Source organism: Phaseolus vulgaris, chromosome 10 (genome assembly GCF_051622355.1).
Source record: "Phaseolus vulgaris cultivar YP4 chromosome 10, ASM5162235v1, whole genome shotgun sequence".
In the NCBI taxonomy this organism is placed as follows: domain Eukaryota; kingdom Viridiplantae; phylum Streptophyta; class Magnoliopsida; order Fabales; family Fabaceae; genus Phaseolus; species Phaseolus vulgaris.
In genome coordinates, this window is record NC_143507.1 from 38,165,324 (window position 1) to 38,180,539 (window position 15,216).

Consider the following 15,216-nt stretch of genomic DNA (forward strand, 5'->3'; position numbering starts at 1 on the left):
AAAAAAGTAAAGGAGAGAATGGATCACCTTGTCTTACCCCTCGACTGCAAGGAAAAAAACCCACCAAACTACCACTTATTCTTATAGAAAGCATAGCTGAACGGAAAATTGTACTAATCCAAACGACAAAAGAGGGGTGAAAACCAAAGCGTTTTAAAACTAATAATAAGAACTTCCAACTCAGAGTGTCAAAAGCTTTATGAATATCAACTTTGTAAGTCACATTACCTCCTCTAACCTTTTTAGAAAGCATGTTAATAGCTTCAGAAGCAATACCAATGCAATCTTGAATCTGTCTACCCTACACAAATCCATATTGATTAGGAGAAATGATTCTAGCAGCCACAAGTGCAAGCCTATCCGCCAGTATCTTGGAAATAATCTTAAACTTGAAATTAGCAACAACAATTGGCCTATAATCTTTAATGGAATCAGCACCCTGAACCTTTGGAATAAGAGATACCACATTACTGTTCATTCCAGGGAGAACCCAGTTTTGTTTAAAAAACTGTTGAACAGCATTGCAAACATCTGTCCCAATAATTTCCCAGCAAGAATGATAGAAAACACCACCAAAACCATCAGGACCACAAGCACTATTACCGTTAAGATTAAAAACAACATTTTTAATTTAAGAAAAATCTGGACATTTAATCAACATCATATTCTCCTCAGAGGAAACCATCGCAGGAATATAAGTACCAATAAAATCTTCCATATTATCAGTATCCAGAACATTAGAAATAGACTCAGCATTAAGATTTTTATAAAAGTCCAAAATATGATCCTCAATGATTTTAGGATCCTCCGTAACCTCATTATCAATCCATAGACGATGAATCCCACTAGAATTATTTCTCCTTTTGACCACCGCATGGAAAAAAGCAGTATTTCGATCTCCATCCTTGAACCATAACATCCTAGCCCTTTCTTTCCAAAACAAATATTGACAGTGAAGAGCATGATCAAGCTCCTCCTTAGCAATCTTTTCTTGACAGAGAAGTCCATCACTATCAGACAAACTAGCAGTCTCTAAGCTTTTTTGAATACCAAGAAGGATGCCTTGCTTAAGAAGAACTCCATTATGAACATTACCAAAAGAATTTTTATTCCAGTCTCGGAGCTCAAGTTTCAACCTTTTTAACTTATGTTGCAAGATAAACATAGGACAACCAACAACCTTATTAGCCCAAGAATCATGAATAAGCTTTAGACACGAAGTGTCCTGAAGCCACATTGAAAAGAAACGAAAATTGCTAACCTTCCGCAAAGAATTAATAGCAAGACTAGCAAGAATAGGGGAATGATCAGAACAATTTTTAACGAGAACCTGATAAGTACAAGATCCCCATTCATCCAGACACACTCCATTACATAAAGCCCTATCCAGTCTTCTGTGAATTCTATGCAACCCTCTCCTTCTGTTACACCAAGTATAACAAGATCCAGTAAAAGGCATACAAGAAAGATCATTAGTATTAATCCAGTCCAGGAATTCATTACAAGAAACCTGATTAGGAGCCACCCCCCCTTTACAGTCATCCGCCGAGAGCACAACATTAAAATCTCCCAGAATACACTAAGGTCCTGTGAAGAAACTAAGATCCCTCCATAAAAATCGTCTAGACAAGTATGTGTTAGCACCATAAACACCTGCAAAGCTACAACTTTTCTCTTGTAGACGACAAGTTACAAAGATAAATTGATCATTAACCAAGAAATTTTGGACAAGATTAGGAATCGATAAACACCAAAGCTTAGCAACTTTATTAACAATAGGAGACGTAGCCACCAAATGCATATTAACAGATTTGAAAAGGACATCGAAAGCATTAGTGTACGACATCATGGGTTCAGCAAGAAAAACCAGGAGAGGTTTATGTAGGTTAAGTAAACTAAGCAACATCTCCACAGTTTTGTAGTTTCCCAATCCTCTGACATTCCAACGAAATGAAGAGACTAATGTTTAAAAGTATCATTACATACCCATAAATTCAACCCTTACAAATAATTACATTCTCTGTTGCTCTTGCTTGTGAGTGACTTCCCTTTGCATAATAGATTTTTCACATGCCTATCCAGAAAACATAGATGATAGTGCATGTCCCCGGTGAACTTGTCATATTGTACGATATTGTACGCAATTATACGTAATTAATTTAAGAATGATAGAATCCATGATTAGTGGATCCTTACATAAATTATCTTGTAATTTGGAGAAAAAAAATCTTCATACACTTGAATATATTTCCTATACATGGAGTCATGTAATAAGTGAAAAATAAATATAATTTCTTTTGTTTTAGGTCTTTTTTTTCATAAAATTATTGTTTTTTAAATCTGATGATTTTTCTTTTTTATTTTTATTTTAGATGTTATAATATTTTTATTTATTCTTACGTTGTCTACCTTTTTAGTCATCTTTTGAAATGTCAACACATTATCTATACATAAATGTTCACTTTTGTCTCTTCCCATCTTGATTGACTTTAATTTTTTTTTAATGAAATCTTAAAAAAATAATAATTACGAAAAAATTTCGGCTAAAACGGATTAACATGTTCTAACACCACCTAGTGAATTGACAAAAGCTAATGATTACCATGCTCAGATTACCTCTCATCTCAATGAGTCATTTATCTTTCGCTGTCATCTAACTTATAATTTTGTCTTTAGTTATTTCCACCATTTCTTCTCGGTTACATTTTGCTCCACTAGAATCGTGACTTCTTCCTCCATGGTAACCGTGACTTATTCCTCTGCTGTAGCTGGTAATGTCTCCTCCGTCGTGAAATCTTCCTTCGTTGTAGCTGGTAATATTTCCTTCGTTATAGCTGGTAATGTCTCCTCCATTGTTGGTGTGGTGAGAGGATTGCTGAAGGTAACACTGGTGTGGATGAAGATTTGCTGAACCGAGAAGAAAGGAAGAAGATGAAGAAAGGATTGAAACTACAAGAATAACCTAAGGTGTGTTGGCTTTTAACATAATGCCCAAAGGTTTATATAAAATTTCAAAGAGGTTTCTTTTGCCCAAAGGTTTCTCACTGCACATTCTGACATGTTCCCACTGCACATTCTGCTATGTTTAATTCCCACTTCGAAACCGATATCATTCTAACTGCCAAATGTTTGCCTTTTTTTGGTTAAAATTGTAAGTAAAAACTTATCTTTTCACTTTATATTTAATGATGCAAATTAACTAATATAAGAAAAACCCAAATGGAATTATAGTTATCATAGGTAGATTGGACATTTTTAAAAATGTAAAAAGAGAAACACCAATTATAAATATAATGTTTAAAAGTATCATTACAAACCCATAAATTCAACCTTACAAATAATTACATTCTGCTCTTGCTTGTGAGTGACTTCCCTTTGTATAATAGATTTTTCACATGCCTGTCCAGAAAATTTAGCTGATAGTGCATGTCCCAGTGAATTTGTCATATTGTACGCAATTATTCGTAATTAATTTAAGAATGATAGAATCCATGATTAGTGGATCCTTACATAAATTATCTTATAATTTGGAGAGAAAAAGTCTTCGTACACTTGTATATATTTCCTATACATGGAGTCATGTAAATACACACATGATAATGAGTGAACAATAAATATAATTTCTTTTGTTTTAAGTGTTTTTAATTTTTATTTTAGATGTTATAATATTTTTCTTTATTCTTACGTTGTCTACCTTTTTTAGTCATCTTTTAAAATGTCAACACATTATCTATACATAAATGTTCACTTTCGTCTTCTCCCATCTTGACTTTAATTTTTTGTAATGAAATCTTAAAAAAATAATAATTAAAATTTGCTAAAAATTTGAATAAAACATCTTACAGTTATACAAATTTTCCAAATAAAAAGCATATAATTACGCTATCAATTAGAAGATTCAAAATAACTAAATACATCATACAAAAATTATTTTATTAATATGATAATTATAAAGAAAATAGAAGAGAAGATATTGCTTTATAAATATAGAGTTTAATTATATACTAAATAATAGATTTTTTTTAAAGCAAACATATATAAATTTATAACATAGTAGTGTTTTTTTCTTCATTTACAAATAAATATATATATATAGAGAAGAAATCTTGCAATTTATTTTAATTTAAACCTACTATAAATTTGAATAACTTGGAGAGAGAAAATCTTCATACACTTGTATATATTATTTGTACATGAAGCAATTTTATTATATATATGGATTTTTAATAAATCTAAATTATTAATTATATGTAGAACTATTTATATATTAATAATTATATTTATAAATATTAAAAATTTAGAATGACGTATTTTAAATATTATAAAAATTAAATAATTCTATCTGAGAAGTAGAACTGATAGTGGAAAATCTCATTCATTTCTATCAAACAATATACAATATATACAGTCACTTTTGTCTGTGTTGTTGAAGTATTTTTAAATGTTCATGTATTACTGTGTATTTTAAGAAGGACTAATAATTATAAAATTATGCGCAATTATTATATGTAATTATTGTATGTTATTGTATGTAATTAATTTATGTAGGAATATACTAAAAAGATGTTATTATGTGGTAAAATATTCTTATATATAAATATAGTTCATTTTTAAACAGAGTAAGTTCATTTTTACTCTAAATATCCTTTGCTCTCTGTTTTTCTTAGGATTTAATCATCAATCTTGGTGGGGTCAGTTGAGAAGTTTAATCCTCTCAACTTATTCTATTATATACTGAATTTTTGTTCTATTTGGATAACTTCCATTAGGCCCGTAAATCTTGAAGCTTATCCAGACTCTAGGAAATAAAATTCTAGAAGTTGCTTGGAAAGCAAGCAATTAAGGTAAGAGAAGCTAACTTTAATTTTTAATAGCACCCTATGATAGAAGATCTGAATGCGGAAGGGACGTGGTCCCAATATTCATTTTTTTTTGCAGGGATGTTGTGTGTTTATATATTGGGTTGTTTGTTTGTATATTATTTAAATTCGTAAAAATATTATATTTTGATGATTTAATATTAAAGTGTTATTTTTTTATGTCAAATAGACTTTTGAATATTTTGGATCACTTTTTGAATGATATTGTATGACGGAATGGTATGGAATTGAATTCATACATTTGGGATAATGTATGGACTGATGTTTGTTGTGTATTAAGTATTGATGCCTATGTGGTAACAGAGATCTCCGAGCTTCACTGATGATCTAAGTCACATAGACTAAGATATCAAGTGGTGAGAAGCTGATGGGGGAGTTTATGCACACCGTGACGTATGAGATGCACGACTTGGGTTGTATTGAACTTACCCTGATCCTTTCTGTTGGATTCGCTGGTAATCTTTGGATCAGGTGTTAGTCTCTGGTAGGACTTACTTAATACGGGTCTTCCGGAAGACGTTGTTTGTTGAATATTCTGGATGTGTAGATCCATGTGAGATCTATGTGATTGTTTTATTGTTAAGATTTGAAGAAAATTGAATAATTTGAGAAATTGATCATGTAATTTGGTTTTCTCTTTGGATTTAAGTGTGTATATTATAAAATTCTATTTCAGTAGCTTACCCTTGCTTTTCTTGCTATGTTTGAACTGCGATGACTGTACTATGTACACGAGCAAATGACCATACAAGTGTAGGAGAACCTTAGAGGTTTCAGAGTCTTATTTTGAGTTGTGGATATGTAAATATTTGTATTTCTATAAATCCTAATAATGTATTAGGAATGTTTTGAGAAACTCCAAGTTTGTATAGAAACTTGTAGAACTTTTATTGTAATTGTTATATGTAAACTATGGGGTGTTACATTTAATGGTATCAGAGCGGTTCATCCTTAGGATTACCTGAGGGTAGTGGGTTTATTTTGTTTCTCCTGCGTGTAGATTTTTGTTTAAGTCTAGCCTCAAGACTTAGTTAAAAATTTCTATTAAGATGTTTGACAAAGTTGTTTTTCTTGAAACCTTGTTTGTGTTTGAGTCAAGTTAATTGTTATGAATAAAGATGAAGTTATTAAGAATGAAAAGAATCTTGATAGAGTGGTGAGGGTGCACACTCATGACTAGATCAAGATTATTTTATATCTTAATTCTAAGTAGCTAAAGTACATTTTAGAGATAAGTTTTGATTGGTTTTATATCTATTTTTTTGTGATTATTTCTTTTAAGTTAATTTGTATTAAAGATGTAGTTGGAAATTTTTAGTAATTTCTAATTCAATTCTTTATGTGCTTAGTAGATGGCACGTAGACCACCTACTCCTCCTTCACCAGTAGATATGCCCAACTTAGCTCGGGCAATAGAGATGATGGCAACAACCTTGCAACAACAGAGTGCTACTATGGCACAACAACATTAGGTCGCCCTTCATCAATTAGAAACAACTAGGTTAGCAGCAGAAGCATCTCAACTTCATCAACAACCCCATATCTTTAGTCTGGAGGATTTTCTGAGACATAATCCACCCAGATTTAATGGAAAGGTAAATCCATATGGAGCAGATCAATGGGTGAGAGACATAGAAAGAATCTTTGAAGCTACTCAATGCCCTGAAGAGAGAAAGTTATCTTATGCCATCTATATGCTTATTGAAGAAGCTGAGTTTTGGTGGATAGGCATGAAGCAAATGATGGAAGACAAAGGAGAAGATGCCACTTGGGAGAACTTCAAAGTAAGATTCCTGGAGGAGTATTTTCCTGATAGTGTCAAGTATGCAAAAGAAATTGAATTCATGCAGTTGGAACAAAGAAATCTTTCAATCACTAAGTATGCTACTAGGTTCAAACACCTAGCTAGATTCTACACCTAGACCATGACTGAGGCTTGGAGATGTAGAAAATTTGAGTTTGGGTTGAAGCAAGAACTTAAAGAAGTGGTGATTCCTATATGTATTAGAGATTTCCCTGCTCTAGTGGAGAAAGCAAAAGTAGTGGAGAGTTTGAAAAATAGTAGCAGACTTGCTAAGCCTCAAGTGGGAGGACCTTCTAAAAGCATGCCTAAATATGAAGATAGAAAGAAACCTTATTTCAAACCTCAATCTTATAGCAGTGGAAGACCCAGTTCTCAATCACCATCTAGTTTCATATGTTTTAGATGCGGTGGGCCACATGTTGTTAGATTTTGCCCTCATCTAGTGTCAAATGTGACATGTGATAGATGTCACAGGTATGGTCATGCAACAAAAGACTGTCGTGTCCAATTGGGAGCTCCAAATTCTGGTGGAGTGCAGCAAGTACAACAAAATAGTAATAAAAAATTCAAAGCTGCTGGCAGAGATTTTGCTATTAGTGGAGCTGAAGCTTCACAGTCTTATAGCCTTGTTAGAGGTATTTGTTCTATCCTTGGAACACAGTTATTTGTATTGTTTGATTCTGGGGCAACCCATTCTTTTATATCTTTTGATTGTGCTAAGAAACTTAAGTTGCCAGTTCGAGAATTAGAATTTGAGTTGGTGGTATCTACACCAACAGAAGGCATTATAGTAACTTCTTCCATGTGTGTTGAGTGTCCAGTAATTATAGATGGGCATAGATACAAGATCAACATGATTTGTATAGCTCTAAAAGATTTGGAGGTTATATTGGGAATGAATTGGTTGTCTGCTAATCATATCCTTATAGATTATGGTCGGAAGAAGTTAATTTTCCCTAAATTAGAAGGAATGCAGGTTATCTCAGCTCATCAGTTTGAGAGAGACATACGAGAAGGTGCAAAATGTTTTATGCTCTTGGCTTGTTCTATATAAAGTACAAAAAGATATGTTTGTAGTTCAGGAGTTTATGGATGTATTTCCTGATGAGATTCCTGGACTTCCACCTAAAAGAGAGATAGAGTTTGCAATAGACTTGATTCCCAGAGCAGGCCCCGTGTCAATTTCTCCATACCGACTGGCACCAGCAGAGTTAGTTGGATTGAAGAAACAACTAGAAGACTTATTAAAGAAACAATTCATTCGACCTAATGTTTCTCCATGGGGAGCTCCAGTGCTATTAGTGAAGAAGAAAGATGGTTTGTCACGTCTATGCATAGATTACAGACAATTAAACAAGTTAACAATAAAGAATAAATATCCTCTTCCTAGAATTGATGACTTGATGGATCAGTTGCATGGGGCAGTTGTCTTTTCTAAGATAGATCTGCGCTCAGGTTATCACCAAATTTCAGTGAAAGCGGAAGATGTTCGCAATACTGCTTTTAGATCAAGGTATGGTCACTATGAATTTCTGGTCATGCCATTTGGTGTGACCAATGCTCCAGCTATCTTCATGGATTATATGAATCGGATATTCAGACCTTTTCTTGATAAGTTTGTGGTAGTGTTCATAGATGATATATTGATCTATTCTCGTACAAGGGAAGAACATGCAGAACATCTTAAAACTGTCCTGACATTTTGAGAGAAAAACAGTTATATGCTAAACTTTCAAAATGTGACTTCTGGATGTCAGAAATACAATTTTTAGGACATGTCATCTCTGCACAGGGAATATCAGTAGATCCTTTTAAAGTGGAGGTTGTACTTCAGTGGGAACGTCCTAAAACTGTTACAGAAATTAGAAGTTTTGTCGGGTTAGTAGGATATTACAGGAGATTCATAGAAGGCTTTTCTAAAATAGTGGCTCCTTTGACCCAATTGACTAGAAAGGATCATCCTTTTGCATGGACTGAACAATGTGAGAGAAGTTTTGAAGGGTTGAAAAGAAGGTTGACTAATGCTCCTGTATTGACAATCCCTGATACCAATCAGTCTTTTGAAGTTTTCTGTGATGCTTCCTATCAGGGATTGGGTTGTGTTCTGATGCAGAATAAGAAAGTTGTTGCCTACGCTTCTCGTCAGTTAAAGGTGCATGAAAGAAATTATCCAGGTGAAAGAAAATTTGTTGTTTGAAGTGAAGCCAATTAGAATTTTAGATTCACAAGTGAAACAACTTTGTGCAAGAAGTATTCCCATGGTGAATGTATTGTGGGATCTCATCTCTGGAGATTCCACTTGGGAAATTGAAGAGGATATACGAGCATCAGACTCTAGTCTCTTTATTGGTAAGTTCATTTTCGAGGATGAAAATTTTTGTAGTTGGAGATAATATAACAACACCTTTTCTTTTAAAAAAAGCAGAAACAGAACCCTCTCCCCCCTCACACACAGAACTTCCATTTCTTTCTCTCTCCATCTCTCCCTTTCTCACTCCATACCTCATCTGTTTTAGAATCTGATCATACCACGCTGTAGCTGATGAGTTAAGGAACATTTCTACCCGATCAGATTTTAACGCTGTCTCTGTTTTTCTTAGCATTTAATCATCAATCTTGGTGGGGTCAGTTGAGAAGTTTAATCCTCTCAACTTATTCTATTATATACTGAATTTTTGTTCTGTTTGGATAACTTGCATTAGGCCCGTAAATCTTGAAGTTTATCTAGACTCTGGGAAATAAAATTCTAGAAGTTGCTTGGAAAGCAAGCAATTAAGGTAAGGGAAACTAACTTTAATTTTTAATAGCACCCTATGATAGAAGATCTGAATGCGGAAGGAACGTGGTCCCAATATTCAATTTTTCTTGCAGGGATGTTGTGTGTTTATATATTGGGTTGTTTGTTTGTATATTATTTAAATTTGTAAAAATATTTTATTTTGATGATTTAGTATTAAAGTGTTATTTTTTTATGTCAAATAGACTTTTGAATATTTTGGATCACTTTTTGAATGATATTGTATGATGGAATGGTATGGAATTGAATTCATACATTTGGGATAATGTATGGACTGATGTTTGTTGTGTATTAAGTATTGATGCCTATGTGGTAACAGAGATCTCCGAGCTTCACTGATGATCTAAGTCACATAGACTAAGATATCAAGTGGTGAGAAGCTGATGGGGGAGTTCATGCACACCGTGACATATGAGATGCACGACTTGGGTTGTATTGAACTTACGCTGATCCTTTCCGTTGGATTTGCTGGTAATCTTTGGATCAGGTGTTAGTCTCCGGTAGGACTTACTTAATACGGGTCTTCCGGAAGACGTTGTTTGTTGAATATTCTGGATGTGTAGATCCATGTGAGATCTATGTGATTGTTTTATTGTTGAGATTTGAAAAAAATTGAATAATTTGAGAAATTGATCATGTAATTTGGTTTTCTCTTTGGATTTAAATGTGTATATTATAAAATTCTATTTCAGTAGCTTACCCTTGCTTTTCTTGTTGTGTTTGAACTGCGATGACTGTACTATGTACACGAGCAGATGACCATACAGGTGCAGGAGAACGTTAGAGGTTTTAGAGTCTTATTTTGAGTTGTGGATATGTAAATATTTGTATTTCTATAAATCCTAATAATGTATTAGGAATGTTTTGAGAAACTCCAAGTTTGTATAGAAACAGGTAAAACTTTTATTATAATAGTTATATGTAAATTATGGGGTGTTACAGAAACATAAGCGCTAAAGCGCTTGTGCATCCACATTTTTTTTATTATTACTATATTATATATTATTATGTGCATTTATATCTTTTAAATATCAAATATCACTAAGTAAAAATAAGATAAAAACATTTTCTCTCATCATTTACGAGTTTTAATCTATTATTTTAATAATTAAGTTGCAGTAAAAAAATATATTAAACAAATTTAAATTTATAACACAATAAACATAACCAATTTTTTGTTGTTACTAACATAAAACTAAAAAAGAGAAATATAATAATGAAAAGAAGAAACCAACCTTAAAAAAATATTTATTTTTCAATCTCTTTCCTCCGCAAGAATGTTCATATAATCCTTCCCGTGCTCACATCAACAATGATATCAAGTTAACTTTGTACCTTAAAAAAATTAAGTCACTATTCTTGTGAATCACTAATTTTGATTTGTTGTTATTAACATAAAACTAAAACAGGGAAATATAATAATGAAAAGAAAAAAAAAAGAATAAGATGAGAAACTCCATACCTTAAAAAGATATTTATTTTTTAACCCCTTTCATCTCTCTGCAAGAATGTCAAAAAAAAAATTCTTCTTAATTTTTAAATTATGATTTAAAATAATTCATAGCATATATCTTACCTTTAGAGAACTAGACAAAACAATAAGTGAAAAATAAATATAGTTTCTATTTATAAAAATTTGTTTGAGTTCTTTTTTTTCATAAAATTAAGTTTAAAATTCTTGTTTTTCAAATCTAATGATTTTTCTTTTTAATTTTTATTTTAGATGTTATAATATTTTTCTTTATTCTCTCGTTACCTTTATACTCATATTTTGAAATGTTAAACACATTATCTATATATAAATATTTCCTTTCGTCTCTTCACATCAAAAATTGGAAAGTTAATATTTTTAATTGATACCGTAATCATTTAATTTTTAATTGAAAAGTTAGTATATTTAATTGGAATCATATAATCATAGAATATTCCCTTTCGTCTCTTCACATCAAAAATTGGAAAGTTAATATTTTTAATTGATACCGTAATCATTTAATTTTTAATAAAAATACCGTAATCATTTAATTTTTAATTGGAAAGTTAGTATATTTAATTGGAATCATATAATCATAGAATATCGTAAACATTGTAAACTCATTTAATTCACATCTAAAAGTAAAAGTATTAAATACAATACAAGTTTATTCAATTTATTTTTGCTAAATAAGAAAATATAAATTAATATTCACGAAAATATCTACTTAATGGAAAATATATTTCCTAACTCCAGAGTAAAAAACTTCTTGTTCTCATAAAAACAGGAAGAATGAAACAAACACTCTCAATAGCCTTAATCTTCCAAATTCTCCAATGAAAAAAAAATCAAAACAAAAATCACCCCCATGATAGACTTCCAACTTATTTAAACCCTAAACCTTAAAGACCACTACCATTAAATTAAATAGCAAATTATCCCTTCACCATATTAATTTCGACTTCACTGAAATTTTTATTTAAAATGACAAAAAATACTCTTACATAATGACGAAAATAATCTTACATAATAACGAAAATAATCTTAAATGAAAAAAAAGTGTGGATAAAAAAATATTTTTGAAACTTTTTTTTAATACATTTCTGGATTTGAACTTTCAAATCATATTTTTGAATTTTGGAATTTTTTTCTATAATGCATTTTAGATTTTGTATTCTAGAATTTTTTTTGTTCTGGAATACATTTCCGAAACACATTTTTAGATTCTGAATTTTTTTTCTCAAAATGCATTTTTAAATTTTGCATTTTGAATTTTCTTTTCCAAAATAAAATTTTAACTTCTAAATTATATTTTTTGAATTCCAGATTTTCAAATCCATAATAAAGAGTAGTAGTGGAAAATTTAAAAGGATAGAGTATATGTTGAAATTGATATAGTGAGGAAGAACTTGCCTTAAAACACTTCCACCAGGGAACTATCTCGCATTGGGCTTCTTCTGCAGCTGACTTGGGTCAAGCCCATTTAGAGCCCAGCCGATCTCAGTTTTTGTAGGACCAAAAATTTCATACTTATTGAGGATTTTGATTCTGACAAATTAAATGAGTGATATTTATTAACCATCTCATGAAAGATGTTAATTAGGTGAAACTCTTTCAAAGAAGGTGACTAGAATTCGAACTACTTTCACATCATATCTCAAAATCCTAAATTCATTTTATTTGTTTTATTGAATTCTCGCATCGAGTGATGGCTATAATTAACATTTTTTTATATTTTAAAAAGAACAAACGAAATCTACTAGTTGAAATGTTAGTATTATTTTTAGATTAGAATGGATAAGAAGAAATAAATAGAGAAATTAAATTTAGTAAAAATGTATTTTATTACATAACTATAAATAAAAAAAAATAGAGAAAATTATATTTACTTGTTTAAATAAGTGAAAAATATATGGTTTTAATTAAAAATTACTTTTTAATCCATTAAATTATTCTTAATCTTAATATGAATTACTTATTATTTTTAAATAAGAGTAAAATAATGAATCATACATTACTACGGCCCATTGTATAAATGAAACCTTATATTTATTAAACATGCATTGTGATTCATATTAGAGTACTTTTATATTTTATTTTTTAAAGTTTATTTGATTGTTATTGAATCAAAAGAATATATAGGATTTATTTTCATTTTTCTAAATATTAAATTTCATCAAGTCTTTGATATGTATGAAGTAATTAACTCTCAGTTTTGAAAAAGTTTGGTGATTATGGGATATAAGTAAATTTAAAAAATAAAATAAGATAATTACACCTAAGTATAAAGGTGTTAGTGTAGAAGATTTTATTTGAATAGTTTAAATTAAAATATCATTTGACACATGGTCTCACTTAAGGTAGATGTGTTTAAGTAAAAGTATTATTTGAGTCAATTTATTGAATGTTCCGTCTCAAAACTATTTTTACTTAAACATAAATATCATCTGATGTATTTATTTAAGTAATCTTTCATTGGTTTGGTAAATGTATTTATTGCATATACCAATGTTTTATAAAAGTGTTTGATTATGAGCTTGAATGATTATTACTTTTTCAATATAATAATTAATTATTTTTTGTCTCTAAAATTAGTTTCTATTTAATGATTTTCTTGTAATAATATATGTATGTATGAAATTGTATACTTATATCTGAGGTGTGATTTTAAGGTCACAAATATGGGATGACATGTGAAACATGATTGATTGCTCATAGGTATTAAACAAATATCTATCTTGTAATAGAGATTCTCTAATTTTATTAATGGTATAAATCACATAGATTAAGACATCTAGTAGTGAGAAGTTGAATGGGGAGTTTATTGTATCAAATTACATGTTGGAGTCTAATGGAGTGAATAAGAACACATGTTGATGTTTGAGTAATGATATACTTTAAACCCACCTTAATCCATGTAGTTGACATTGCATACCTGATACACTAAAATGAGTTAGGTGTTAAATTTATGGTAAAAAATGTTTAATATGAGTCATTTAAAAGGTGTTTATAAATATTCTTTTATTAATATCCCAGTTGTATAGATCTGTGCGTAATCTATATGTATATATTTTTGTGCATAATGAAAAGAATTGAAGGACTATATCTGATTATGTGGCTTAGTATTAAATTGTATAAACTTAAAATTTTTAGATTTTTTTTAGTTTATTTTAGGAACTTATTCTTGTATTCATTATTATCCATGTATATCCTCCTATGATTGGATATATAAGTAGACTCAAATTTAGTCTTTTCACTTTATAATTTTTTTCTGAATTTTTCAATATTTAAACTTTACAATATTGAGTACATTGAATTTTTTATTATTTCTCTTTTATAAGTTATGATTTATTTTTTATGGCATTTTATTTATTTTTCAATAAATTTTGTGTTATTCATTTTTTCATCAAATTTTTTACATTAATTGTGTTTTTTATATATAGTAAAGGTAAAAATGATAAACATAAAATAAATTCTTTAAAATATATTTAAATCACAATTTACAAATTAACTGCGTAAATTTAAAAGAACAAAATCATTTCATTATATATTTCCTTTCAACAACTTTATAGATAGACAAGAAGAGAGTATATGCATGCAAGAGTTTGGAATGGTAAAAAAGAATTGGAAATATTATTTCTTTAGAAATAAGGAGTGTTACACAATCATGACCAAATAATTAAACAAACTACTCTCACTAATAAGATAAATCTTATCAAAACAATACTCTAATGGTCCTAAATATATTTATTGAACATGAACACTTATACTTTGATGCAGTGCGTCATAGTTCTGGTTCTAAGGATTGTTCATACTTTTTGACGCAACACTTATGACAGATGAGATACACGGAGTAAGGAAAAATGATTAGAAAAAAAACAGCGAAGAAACCGCAGATAATCATTTCATTTTTTGAAGCATTTTGGAATAAATAAGATATCTGAAAATGATGATCTTCATTAGAGACATCACCATCCTGAAGAAGTCTACGGTGGTGTCCATCAACTAGGTCAGTGGCTGCCAAAAATACTAATGAAAACAAAAAAAGAATGCACATGCTCTTGTTGAGTGACTTTGTCCACATCATTTTGTATGAAGAAGATTTGGTTGGAAGAGTTAACTCTGAAGACCTTAGAAAAATGTGAATTGAAGAGTTAATTGTGATGAAAGATAGTTGCATATTCAGTTTATTTATATATTAGTTTCATAGAAGAGAGGTGAAGAGGGATCAATATAATGCATGATGCAGTTTAATGATCATTGT